General features: G+C 39.5%; 1 protein-coding gene and 1 long non-coding RNA gene across 2 annotated transcripts in view; both read right to left on the reverse strand.

Moving 5' to 3' along the window:
- LOC114785464 (zinc finger protein 493-like) overlaps window positions 1-14,823 on the reverse strand; it is a 478,845-nt gene that overhangs the window by 74,683 nt on the left and 389,339 nt on the right. The window lies entirely within an intron of this gene.
- Window positions 1,385-5,105, reverse strand: LOC114785922 (uncharacterized). The gene is made up of 4 exons (XR_003749123.1): window positions 4,682-5,105; window positions 3,958-4,068; window positions 3,770-3,878; window positions 1,385-1,643 (listed from the first exon to the last, which is right to left on the reverse strand). It is a non-coding gene; the product is annotated as an uncharacterized LOC114785922 (long non-coding RNA).

The following is a 14,823-nucleotide window of genomic DNA, read 5'->3' on the forward strand; positions in this document are numbered from 1 at the left end:
GTTTCACAGTTGATGATAATAGTTATGTCTGCCACATTTGTAGTTAGTGTGGAACCTCTGTGGGTCTCCCTAATTATTCATGGTTAACTGATAGTAAAAGATCTGCTTATCCACAGCAACACAGTCAATACAGTTCTTTATATGAACAGAACTCCACTCACCTGAATAATCTTCATCACCCAACTCTTTCTTCACATCAATTCCTGTTGGTTCCAGGGCTTCACCAGAGATCAGAGATGTGATGGTATCTGGTGATATTTCTGGTTCAACATCTATGACAAAGAAACAGAGAAAATGACAATTACAGCCCATCACCTCATAATGATTTATTTTTAAAATGTGATTGGGGGTTTTGAAAAGAGGATTGGACAAAGCGTTGAAAAGTGTTGGGTGAAACAAAAATTATGATATAGTCTGTGAACATGTTCATTGTATTGTGCTTTAAGGAACCAACAGTAATTTGCAAAATAATTTTAAACCATGTATACTTAGTATCAGCAACAACTACTACTAAAACTAATACTTCACCCAATATAAAACAGTGGTAGCAACAACATGAAGAGAAAAAGGAGAGAGACTCACTGCTGCTCATTTTCATATGAACTTGTACCAGCAAAACATTTAGGGTTTAGTGGTCAGAAGATAACGTTGCAAATGCTCAGTTGACGCTTGTGCTGAATGCCCGTGTGTATGTTTTGGAGCAAAATAATGCACAGAGAAACGTCAGATTACAGTCAGAAATTACCTGATGCTATGATCAACAGAAAAAATGCCTGCATTAGATAACCGTGTGAACAAGGCCTAAATCAAAACCTGGACTGGTGAGCATGAGAGCGGTATATATAGGATCTTTCCTAAATAATATTTCTAAATGTACAAAATGATCACACTATTACAATCTGGAAGAAAAATGTGTATTTGTGTGTATTAAATACATACTTACAGAAATTCACCCACTATCTGAAATGCTTAAATTATATTTCACTAACCTGAAGGAATCACATCATCCAAGTCCTGCTTCTCATCATTCACTGTTACTTCCACTGTTTCAACCAAATTCACAGGTGTGATGATATCTGATTTCTTCAATTTCTTCTCATTACGCTTGTTGGCCTTTTCTTCAGTATGTAAATGTTGATGATGTTTGAGTTGATCTAATGTTGTAAAGCCTTTAGAGCAAAGAGTGCACTGGTAGATATTTGGAATATGTGTACTCTTGTGACTTTTAAGATATGATGCACATGCAAAATTCTTCCCACATTGCACACACTGGTAGGGCTTCTCTCCAGAATGTGTCCTCTTGTGTCTTTTAAGGTATAATACACATGAAAAATTCTTCCCACATTGTACACACTGGTAGGGCTTCTCCTCAGTATGTGTCCACTTGTGTGCTTTAAGGTTTGATGCTCGTGCAAAACTCTTCCCACATTGTACACACTGGTAGGGCTTCTCTCCCGTATGTGTCATCTTGTGTGATTTAAGGTCTGATGCTTGTGTAAAACTCTTCCCACACTCTTCACACTGGTAAGGCTTCTCTTTAGAATATTTTTTCTGTCCTCTTTCAAGGATCTTCACTTGTCTTAAACTGTTGTCATACTTGAACTGGTGCAACTTTTCTTCATCTGGGAACTTGCTTTCCTGATCTGTAAAAACAATTTAAAACAATTAATGTTTGAGCCTGAATCATTCTTAGACCGAAACCATATAATCAGATAACAGTCTATAAAACCTACAGGAATAAACACTAATTATAAAAAAAAAATATATATATATATATATATATATATATATATATATATATATATATATATATATATATATATATATATATATATATATAAAAACAGTTAACTTTGAATGCACCATGTTTCACAGTTGATGAGTTTATTAATCTTATGCCACTGGAAGTGCATGATTTAATTTAACTTTTAATCATTTTTATGTCATTATAGAGAGTAATTGTGTAAAATAGGAATTCCCTGGGAGGGGGAAGGACCCTTATTAACAATTTTGGTCCTACTCCTCCTTTTCTTAGTGAAATATCTCTGCCAGCTGGTCAGCACAGTCTCTGCTGGAATATCTGAGGCAGTGGCAGCACATTCTAATATGTTTATAAAGCACTTTAAAACAACACAGTTGACACAGACAAAGAGACGAGAGAGAGACAGTGAATAAAATAATAACAATCACAAGAAAACAGTAAAACCAACATCTCAGACAGATTTGAAAGCCAAGGAGAAAAAAATGTGTTACGGGAGTTCTTATTATGGGGCAGTGGGGGCCTAGTGGTTAAGGAAGCGACCCCGTAATTAAAATCCCAATCCGCCACGTTGCCACTGAGCAAAGTACCATCCCCACACACAGCTCCCCGTGCACCTATCATGGGTGATGGGTTAAATGCAGAGGGCACATTTCATTGTGTGCACAGCGATGTGCTGCAGTGCATGACAAACACTTTCACTTTCACTTCAAAAGCAGGAAGGGATTTGGCCCACCTGATGTCTTGCAGCAGCGACTGAAAACATTTTATCCTTGTCTTGGGGACAACTAACAATGAATGATCTGTGGACCCAAGAGCACGTGGAGGAGCGTACGACTGATACAGATCAGACAGATACCTTAGAGCAAGGGCATGAAGACATTTAAAAACACAAAAATTTCAAAATCAATCCAATAACGAACCAGGAGCCAATGTAACGATTCTAGAAATGGAGTAATGTGCTCAGGTTTTTAGCACCTGTTAAAAGGTGCCCACAGCATTTTTCGACTAGCTGGAGTCGATCAAGTAACCTCTGGTTAAGCCCAACATTAAGTGCATTGCAGTAGTCCAGATGATTTGGACAGTTGTCTCAGTTGAAAAAAAGCTGGTTTTGACCACTGAGCTGATCTGTGCATCAAATGTCAGTTCGCTGTCTGGTCTAACACCCAATTTTTTTGCTGTATATAAGTCAAATTTAACTCACTCCAAACAACATGACTTCCGTGTTTTTGTTTTTTTTTCATTAAAATGTAAAAAAGTTAGAATATGCGTTTCTTGTTTAAGTGGCATGTAGATTTGACTGTCATCGCATAGACATGGAACGAAATGCCATGTTTCTGAAGAACTGAAACTAGATGAAGTATGTACCAAGAGAAGAGGTCCAAGAATAGAACCTTGAGGCACTCCACACCTGAGAGGCACTGAAGCAGATTCAGTGGCACCAATACAGACACAAAAACTTCTCTCGGTTAGGTAAGACCTAAACCACTCTAGAACACCAGAATGAATGCCCACCCAGTTGTGCAAACGAGACAGGAGGATCTTATGGTCTACTTTGTTGAAAGCAGCTGTTAGGTCCAAAAGTACCAAAACAACACAGTGGCCAGAATATGTGGCTAAAAGAATGTCTAATGTCTAATATGTGGCTAAAAGAATGTCTAACTCTTTTACAAGTGCCAATTCAGTGCTGTGATAGCTTTTGAAGTCAGAGCATTAAGAACAGAATTCACAGTCTTAAAAAGTACACAGGGATTGTGGGAATTTGAGTCAATAATATCAGAAAAATGTTTTTAGCAGCTTTCACAGATCTTTCATAGCATATCTAAAGAGACATATGCAGCTTGTCCTTCCACTTTCGCTCAGATCTCCTGTATTTGTGCCTGTCAATGTGCACAGCTTCATTTAGACACACTGAATCAAAAACTAAGAACATAGAACACAAAAATTCAGTGTGGTCATAAGCAGAGTTAAAAGCTACGGATAACAGTTCTCAGTAATTGTATTCATTACCTCAAAGTGTACAAAATATTGTTCGGTTCCTCTGCTAGAGCTGATTATGTCTGCCACATTTGTAGTTAGTGTGGAACCTCTGTGGGTCTCCCGAATTATTCATGGTTTACTGAGAGTAAAATATCTGGAGTGATTATCCAGAGCAACACAGTCAATACAGTTCTTTATATGAACAGAGCTCCACTCACCTGAATATTCTTCATCATCTAACTCTTTCTTCACATCAATTCCTGTTGGTTCCAGTATTTTTCCACAGATCAGAGATGTGATGGAATCTGTTGATATTTGTGGTTCAACAACTATGACAAAAATACAGAGAAATTGACAATAACAGTCAATCACCTCATAATGATTTCTTTTAGAAATTGGATTGGGAGTTTGAAAAAAGGTTTCTGCATTAAGTGTGGGGTGGCACAATAAATGGAAATGGTGATATGTTCTGTGAATATTTTCATTGTAGCGTGCTTTAAGGAACCAACATCCATTTGCAAAATAAACAGTGTATACTTAGTAGCAGCAACAATTACTAGTAATATTAATACTTCACCCAATATAAAACACTGGTAGCAACAGCATGAAGAGAAAAAGGTGAGAGACTCACTGCTGCTCATTTTCATATGAACATTTACGGTTTAGTGGTCAGAAGAAAACGTTGCAAACAGCATTTATTTGAAACCGTCCAAATGCTCAATTGACCAAACGCTTGTGCTAAATGCCCATGTGTATGTTTTGAGGCAAATCAATGCACAGAGAAGCATCGGATTACAGTCAAAAACTACCTGATGCTATGAATACCAGAAAAAAACGAGGCCTAAATCAAAACCTGCACTGATGAACATTAGGGATTTTAAACATGAATGTATAAAATGCTGTAGTCTGAAATCTGAAATGCTTGCATTTTATTTCACTCACCTGAATGTATCACATCATCCAAGTCCTGCTTCTCATCCTTCACTGTTACTTCCACTGTTTCAACCAAATTCACAGGTGTGATGATATCTGATTTCTTCAATTTCTTCTCTGTATGCTTGTCGGCCTTTTCTTCAGTATGTAAACATTGATGATTTTTGAGTTGACCTGATGTTCTAAAGTCTTTAGAGCAAAGTGTGCACTTTTTTGCAGTATGTGTCCTCTTGTGTCTTCTAAGGTGTGATGCATCTGCAAAACTCTTCGCACATTGTACACACTGATAGGGCTTCTCTCCAGTATGTGTCCGCTGGTGTAGTTTTAGACCGAATGCATCTGCAAAACTCTTCCCACATTGCTCACACTGGTAAGGTTTCTCTCCAGTATGTGTCTTCTTGTGTCTTTTAAGATTTGATATGTGTGTAAAACTCTTCCCACATTGTACACATTGGTAGGGCTTCTCTCCAGTATGTGTCCTTGTGTGTATTTTAAGGGCTCCTGCTTCTGCAAAATACTTCCCACACTCTTCACACTGGAAAGGCTTCTCTTTAGAATTGTTTCTCTGTCCTGTTTGAAGGATCTTCACTTGTCTTAAACTTGTCTCATCCTTGTTGAACTTGTGTAGCTTTTCTTCAGTTTCCTCTTTACATCTTTGATCAGAAGTTTTTTGTTCTGTAAAAACATACAATTTTACCAAAGACATGTTTGAACCTGATTAATCAAATGACATGACATTTTAAGCAGGGGTTTTGGACATAACTGGATATTGAAAGTGAAAGCAATTGTTTTTGTGATTGTGATACACAGCAGGCACAGCACATGGTGACACAATTAAATGTGTTCTCTTCAATTCACCCATCACCCTTAGTGAGCAGTGGGAAGCCATGAAAGGCATCCAGGAAGCAGAGTGTGGGGACTAGGGGTGTTAGAAGATCTATGACACCTCAGTGGAACCTTGTTGGTTCAGGATTTCAACTCACAATAGTGGGGTATAGTGGATATAAAAACCAGTTTGTTCCAAAATCACAGCTCGTACCCTGCATCTGAAATGTCATGGGCAAGAAACTATTTAACATATCAAAAATCCTTATAAACACATCATAAGGAGCATGTTCAAAACATACTGACCAAATTTCATGTCAATCTGGTGAACGGTGTACAAGCACGACAGTAGAAAGTGCAAAGTGGTACTTTTTCTCTTGCCAGTTGGTGGCACTAAACCAAGGTTTCAAAATTAATTCATATGATTAGAATGTGAGACTGAATATTTCTGTGAAGTTTCATTCTGGATTATTCAATATTTAGTGTAATTTATGATTCCCACCCCTTTTAGCCTGGAAGAGCTTTTACGATGAAATGCTTGAATTTTATTTCACTCACCTGAATGAATCACATCATCCAAGTCCTGCTTCTCATCATTCACTGTTACTTCCACAGTTTCCACCCAATTCACAGGTGTGATGATATCTGATTCCTTCCCTGTACGCTTGTCGGCCTTTTCTTCAGTATGTAAACATTGATGATGTTTGAGTTGATCTAATGTTCTAAACCATTTAGAGCAAAAAGTGCACAGTTTTGCAGTATGTATCCTCTTGTGTTTTTTAAGGTTTGATGCTCTTGTAAAACTCTTCCCACATTGTAGACACTGATAGGGCTTCTCTCCAGTATGTATCCTCTTGTGTATTTTAAAGGTTCCTGCTCTTGTAAATCTCTTCCCACACTGTGCACACTGGTAGGGTTTCTCTCCAGTGTGTGTCCTCTGGTGTGTTTTAAGATTTGATGCTTCTGCAAAACTCTTCCCACATTGTACACACTGGTAAGGCTTCTCTCCAGTATGTATCCTCTGGTGTGTTTTTAGACTAAATGCTTGTGTAAAATTCTTCCCACACTCTTCACACTGGTAAAGCTTCTCTTTAGAATAGTTTCTCTGTTGTGTTTGAAGGATCTTCACTTGTCTTAAACTGTTGTCATACTTGGTGAACTGGTGCAACCTTTCTTCAGTTTCCTCTTTACACCTTTGATCCACGAATCTGCTTTCCTGATCTGTAAAAACCATACAACATGTTTGAACCTGATTAATCAATTGACACAACGGCAGGGGTTTTGTACACAAACAGTGAAGAATAAACTGGATATTAAAATTGACCAAAACCACATGGGGTGATCTTTGGAGATCTTTATTTTTACGGCATTCGAACGTGCAAAACCTGGACTGGGGAACATGAGGGCTGTATTTAGAGGACCTTTTCTGCTGTATCACTATTATAGTCTGGGGGAATGTGTGTTTGCGGAACAACAATATGTATTTACAGAAATTCACCCACTATCTGAAATGCTTAAGACACACAAACACACACAACCAACCATGTCATGAAATTCGCAGGTGATGCGACTGTGCCGGGACTGATAAGTCGGCGTACAGAGAAGAGGTGGAACAGCTATATGCATGGTGCCACAACAACAATCTGTCTCTGAATGTCGATAAGACAAAGGAGATCACATCCTGCCCACATCTGGCTCATCATTAAAGATGAATTGGGATGCATCTCTGCCCTCTACTGGACACCTTTCACAAATGCAGCGTCTGCAAGAACTGCCGCAACATGCAAACCCTTCACATCCCTCACATTTCACACTCCTGCCCTCCCGAACTAGATACTGCAGCATCAGAGCCAGATCTGCCATGTTAAGGAACAGTTCTTACCCCCAGGATCATCATCAGAAACCAAGATGGCGCCGGTGAGGTCGTCTGCCGTCGCGACTGCTCTGACCCCGGTTAGCTTGTTTTTGTCTTTTAAACTTTTGTTCAATAACCTTTCACCGGCAAATCCACCACCATTGAGCGCATTAAGTACAGTAGAGACAGTCTTGTTTCTATTAGTATACAATGAACTTACAATTCGAAGACCTTAACTGCTCCGGATCCCAGCTGGCCGAGTTAAATCCTGAGGAAGAACAAAGGACACGCCCCGAAGCGGCGGCCCCGGGGAAAACAAGCCGGCTTCAGGAACAGGCTGAGGGCCCGTGCACACCGCACACCTCTGCCTAGCATCCTGCTCGCCAACGTCCAGTCACTGGAGAACAAGCTCGATGACCTCAGGGCCAGGGTAAAGTTCCAGAGAGACATCCGGGACTGCAACCTCCTCTGCTTCACTGAGACATGGCTGAACCCAGCGGTGCCGGACCACGGCATTAAGCCGGACCGAATTCTTCTCGGTGCACTGCATGGACAGGACAGGGGGACTTGGGGAAGACACCGGGAGGCAGCATGTGCTTGATGGTAAACAACAGCTGGGGCGAAAGTGTTGTCCCACTCTTACGCTCGTGCACACCCAACCTGGAACTATTGTCCATGAAATGTCACCCGTTTTTTTTCCCTAGGGGGTTCACATCAGTCATCATCAGCGCCGCTTACATTCCACCGAAAGCGGACACGAACACTGCCTTATGTGAGCTGCATGAGGCACTCAAACAGGAAGGTTCAGAGGGAGGTGGCACGCTGAACGGACCAATCGGTGGCCGCTCTTCAGGACGCACTGGACGCAGACTGGAACATGTTTCACAATAGTTCTGGGAGCCTCAGCGAATATACGGAACCGTTTGTGAGCTTCATAGGGAAAATAACAGATGATACCGTTCAGAAAACGATCGCCAGAACGTTTCCCAATCAGAAGCTGTGAGTGGATAAAACCATACGAGATCTCACACCACAACCTATAACACGGGGCTTGCTTCCGGGGACATGGGGCCATATAAGGCTGTGTCGTACAGCATCAGGAAAGCGGTGAAGGGGGCGGAGTCAGAAGAAACTGGAGTCACAACTCAAACAGAGAGACTCTAGGAGCCTGGGGCAATAAGGACAATAACGGTTTATAAAGCACCAACATCCGGTATGATGAAGTCTCTTTTCAGAGACTTCATCATTTCGTCACTACCGGACACACACAACCCACCTCGACACTCGGAAGGGAAATTATGTTAAAATGCTTTTCATTGACTACAGCTCAGCATTTAACACAATAATCCCTTCCACACTCACCACCAAGCTGGAGCACCTGGGACTCAGCTCATCTCTCTGTCAGTGGATCTCCAACAATCTAACCAGGTGACCACAGGCAGTAAGGATGGGCAGACATGTCTCAGCCACAATCACTCTCGGCACTGGAGCCCCCCCAGGGCTGTGTTTTGAGCCCCCTGCTGTGCTCTCTGTACACCCACGACTGTACAGCCACTACTAACTCCACCACCATCAAGTTTGCTGACGACAGGCTATTGCTGACGACAGCTTCTTCCCGCAGGCTATTGAAGCTCTCAACAACCACAACACTTCATAGAACTCCAATATACTCCAGCACTTTCACTCTCACTTCTGGACTCAATTCCCCTACAAATCCTTGCACTAAAACTAATTTTTAACTATTTTTATCCTTGCACGTTTACCTCGTTATACTTTGTCACTTTATACTTTGTCTCCACCTATTTGCACACCTTTACCCTACCTGTTACACATATTTTATGTTTAAGGTTAAAGACATAAAAGTGTAATATTTGGTTATGTTTGCAATATTTACTTTACTTTATCTAGCAGACGCTTTTATCCAAAGTGACTTACAAGAGGAAGACACCAGCAATTCTCGTTCGATTTCTATAGAATATTGAGTTTACAAACTAAGAGCCCTGATAAGGCTCAACTTGTCACCCAAGAGCATGCTCAGAGATTGTTAAGTGCTAGACGAAGAAAAAAATTATAATGTATATATACATTTTTGTATTGTTTTGTGCAATGTGTACGCATGTGCATGTGTAAGTGTTAGATTTGTCTGTAATACTTTTTGAACAAGAGGGTTTTCACCTGCTTCTTAAAAGTGCTGATACTCTCGGCTAGTCGTGTGGAGGAGGGCAGGTTGTTCCACCAGCCAGGGACAACAACGGAGAACAGAGTTGATTGGAAAGAACAGAGTTGATTCTTTCCAATTTGCATATTGGTTCCTTTTTTACTTGCAATATTTGTAATAATCTGGTCTGTAGCAGTCGCTAAAAGCATTTCACTGCATATCAAACCGTGTATGAGACAAATTAATTTCCTCCCAAACTGCACATTACAAACTGAATATCAGTACCACACTTTGCACTTGATAATTTGTCTCTACCTCACACTGTTCTGCTGTGTTATTGTCATTATATAATCACTACAACCACCATTATTATAATAGTACATCATATACACTATATACTAAATGCATCCATACATTAATATATTGTCATATTGCTGCTACTTGTCTGCCTGGTTTGTCTCAACCTGCACTATATTATATACAGTACAGTCCAAAGGTTTGGACATACCTTCTCATTCAATGTGTTTTCTTTATTTTTATGACCATTTACGTTGGTAGATTCTCACTGAAGGCATCAAAACTATGAATGAACACATGTGGAGTTATGTACCTAATAAAAAAAAGGTGAAATAACTGAAAATATGTTTTATATTCTACTTTCTTCAAAACAGCCACCCTTTGATCTGATTACTGCTTTGCACACTCTTGGCATTCTCTCGATGAGCTTCAAGAGGTCGTCACATGAAATGGTTTTCCAACAGTCTTGAAGGAGTTCCCAGAGGTGTTTAGCACTTGTTGGCCCCTTTGCCTTCACTCTGCAGTCCAGCTCACACCAAAACATCTTGATTGGGTTCAGGTCCGGTGACTGTGGAGGTCAGGTCTCCACTTTTTGTTAAGTACATAACTCCACATGTGTTCATTCATAGTTTTGATGCCTTCAGTGAGAATCTACCAATGTAAATGGTCATGAAAATCAAGAAAACACTTATTTATGAGAAGGTGTGTCCAAACTTTTGGCCTGTACTGTATGTCAGTGCACAATGTCCTTTGTCATGATTTTGTGATGTGTGTTATTCCATTTGCACTATGATTTCATGCACACTGTGAATCCCAGAAGCTTCGCAATCTCGTCTCTCTGTGTACTTGTATATGGTGAAAGTGAAGTGATTGTCACGTGAAGTGAAGTGACTGTCACATGTGATACACAGCAGCACAGCACACAGTGCACACAGTGAAATTTGTCCTCTGCATTTAACCCATTACCCTGAGTGAGCAGTGGGCAGCCATGACAGGCGCAGGGGAGCAGTGTGTGTATGACTTCAACTTTAAGTTTAGTTTTACTCACCTGAATGAATCACATCATCCAAGTCCTGCTTCTCATCATTCACTGTTACTTCCACTGTTTCAACACAATCCACAGGTGTGATGATATCTGATTTCTTCCATTTCTTCTCTGTACACATGTCAGCCTTTTCTTCAATATGTAAACATTGATGATGTTTGAGTTGATCTAATGTTCTAAAGCCTTTAGGGCAAACAGTGCACGGGTTTGCAGCATGTGTCCTCTTGTGTCTTTTAAAGTATGATGCATCTGCAAAACTCTTCCCACATTGTACACACTGGTAGGGCTTCTCACCGGTATGTGTCCTCTGGTGTATTTTTAGACTGAATCCTTCTGCAAAACTCTTCCCACATTGTACACACTGGTAGGGCTTTTCTCCAGAATGTATCTTTTTGTGTCTTGAAAGGTTTGACACATGTTTAAAACTCTTCCCACACTGTACGCACTGGTAGGGCTTTTCTCCAGTATGTGTCATCTTGTCTGATGTCCCACTTTCCTGATCTGTAAAAATAATTTAAAGCAATCAAAGACATGTTTGAACCTGTCTTTGAAATCAAATGACATTACATTGACATGTCCTCTTCATCTAACCAATCACCCTTAATGAGCAATGGGCAGCATTGAAAGGTGCCCGGGGAGCAGAGTGTGGGGACTAGGGGTGATACAAAAAATTGATACAGCAATATATCACAATATTTTACGTGGTCATATTGTATCTATACAGGGAAAACAAATATAACTGTAAAAGTTCACTTTTTTCGTTTTCATGCTGATTACTACACTCTGGAGTAATTTCAGGAGCGTTATGATTTGGAATAATAATAATTATTATACTAATTCTGTTTAAACTTTGGATATATGCATTCAAAAAAAAGTTTAATTCACCTGCAGTATGTGTCCTCTTGTGTCTTTTAAGGTGTGATGCTTGTGCAAAACTCCTCCCACATTGTACACACTTGTAGGGCTTCTCTCCAGTATGTGTCCTTTTGTGTCTTTTAAGGTTTAATGCACATGAAAAGCTTTTCCCACATTGTGCACACTGATAGGGCTTCTCCCCTGTATGTGTCCTCTTGTGTGCTTTAAGATTTGATGCTCGTGTAAAACTCTTCCCACATTGTACACACTGGTAAGGCTTCTCTTTAGAATTGTTTCTCTGTCCTGTTTCGATGATCTTCACTTGTTTTAAACTGTCGTCATACTTGAACTGGTGCAGCATTTCTTCTTTACACCTTTGATCAGCGAATTTGCTTTCCTGATCTGTAAATATGATTTAAAACAATCAATGACATGTTTGTAACTGATTAATCAAATGACATGACATTTTAAAAAGGGTTTTTGGGACAAAATGAGTGAAAATAAAGTGGATATTAAAAGTGTGTGGGGACGGTAAAACACTCTTCACACTGATTAGACTTTAGAATAGTTTATTTGCTGTGTTTCAAGGATCTTCACTTCTCTTAAACTGTTGTCATACATGTTTCCTCTTTATACCTTTGGACAGTGACTTAGCTTTCCTGATCTGTAAAAAAATTTAAAGCCACCAAAGACATGAACCTGATTAATGAAATTATCTATTTATTTCTAAAAGGAGTTTTGAACACAATTAGTGAGGAATAAAGTGGATATTGAAAGTCAACGTGATACACAGCAAGCACAGCATATGGTGACACAACGAAACCATGACAGCTGCCCGGGGAGCAGGGTGTGGGGACGGTACTTTGCTCAATGGCACCTCAGTGGCACCTTGGCAGAACAGGATTCCATCCTGCAACCTTCTGATTACGGGGGCGCTTCCAGGCCACCACTGCCCCAGTGGGTTTCTGTGGGTCTCCCTAGTTATTCATGGTCTACTTACAGTAAAATATATGATGTGCTTATCCACAGCAACACTGTCATTACAGTTCTTTATATGAACAGAACTCCACTCACCTGAATATTCTTCATCATCCGACTCTTTCTTCACATCAATTCCTGTTGGTTCCAGTATTTTACTGCAGTTCAGAGATGTGATGGTATCTGCTGATATTTCTGGTTTAACATGTGTGCTGCTCTGGTCTACACTCCTCAGATCAGCAGGTAACAGAGACAGACTGGGATCCATCTTGGGACCTTGGAATGAAGCAGAAGATTATTTCAACAATCATCTTATCACCAATAATCATTACAGAATTATCTGCAGGACACACAACATTCATAGTATTCCTAACAGTATTCCTATAAAATACAGACAAAGCAGATTTCTGATATTACATAAAGACACCCAGTCACCTTTATAAATGATTCCCAGGAGATTCCTCAGTTGCAGCTAATTTTACAGCGAGCACAACCAACTCCAGCTTCTCTCTATTCACATAAAAAGGCTTGTAGCTCATGTGAGCTGCTGCAGTCTTTTACAGACAATCACAGCAGTGTTTTCTTATTTAAATGTGATTGGTGATGTTGGAAATGTGTTGGATAAAGAACAGTGAAGAAAAAGTCTCCACATTAAAAGTGTAAATGATCTCAGACATCAGTCTGAATGAGCATTTAGCTGCTAACGTGAAACTACTTTAGCATAACTGTATCTGTTGCTGTTAAACCTGTTCACCAGCCCGCTGGACACAAACTACTTACATTTAAGCTTTTTAAAAAACAATAAAAGGTGTCAGAAGGACATTTTGAAGTCTGACCCGAGTCTGTGTGTAGAGCGAGTTTAAATCAGCCCGCTCCTCCCTCACCAGACCGCCGCTTTAAGCAGTCCAAATAACACGCGTTTCTACATTTTATTACATTCTATGTGGAATAAAATTACTTACCAATACCCAAAATCATAAAAACTCTAAAAACGGATCATTTACGTCAGCAGGGTGACTCGCGCGTGCACTTGTTTGTGTTTTACTTGGTTTTCCTGCAGATGTAAACAGAAGCAGATTCGTCAAACGGCAGCAGATTCGTCAAGTGAGACCAAAAATTCTGGATAACCGTCAAATAAAAAAAAACTGTAAAAGTTACGTTGCAGCTTTTGATTATTTTTTATTTGTTCCAGATTTTGCATAAGAGTCTGTTTATTTTTTATTTTTATTTGAATCCTAAATTTGAAACCTGGTCGAGGGGTGTGGATGGGTAGTGAAGAGTGTCAGAGCGTTCAGCAGTCATGCTCGTTTATTCCATACTGCACAGAGGAAAGCACTTACGTAAGATCAGAATACACCCCTTTATTAAACTCCAACACTATCCAGAAAATGACTCACTATTCAGTCTAGCACTCACCCAGACGGTGAGCCAACCTCTCCCTGAACGCCCTGGTGGTAGGGGAGATGCAGATGAACCCAGCCCTATTTGCTGAACACTCTACTTGTAATTTAAAATTATTTTCATAAAGATTAATTTAATCTATTCAGCTATATTTTGAATTTAAAATTAATAAAATTAATTAATTTTATTTTAAATCAAGTAACATTCTTATTCATAAAATGTTATAACTTTTAAATAAAAATCATGTAGTCTAACTACCTAACTATCTTCGCTCCCAGCCACGGCATGTTGGCGTTCTTCCCCAATTGCAGAAACTATTAAAACTATAAATATTAACACAATTTAAAACTATTGTAAAAACAAAAACAATACAGTTTGTACAATATTTGTAACTAGTTGCAACTGATAAACAACAACATTTATTTTCTTATATAGCCCAAAATCACATACAGTATGTCTCAATGGGCAAATATATATATATATATATATATATATATATATATATATATATGTGTGTGTGTGTGTGTGTGTGTGTGTGTGTGTGTGTGTGTGTGTGTATATATATATATATATATATCACAATACTTGTTGGAAACAAACATTTGACATCTTAAAATATACAGTGATCTTATAGACAGGTGATATGTCGCATTAGTAAAATAGATACTGGACAATGCAGTCTTAGCTCCTCAGTTTGGATAACTCTACCCTGGAAGGGTGCCCCTCTCTGTATCACT

This window comes from Denticeps clupeoides, chromosome 3 (genome assembly GCF_900700375.1).
Source record: "Denticeps clupeoides chromosome 3, fDenClu1.1, whole genome shotgun sequence".
Taxonomy (NCBI): domain Eukaryota; kingdom Metazoa; phylum Chordata; class Actinopteri; order Clupeiformes; family Denticipitidae; genus Denticeps; species Denticeps clupeoides.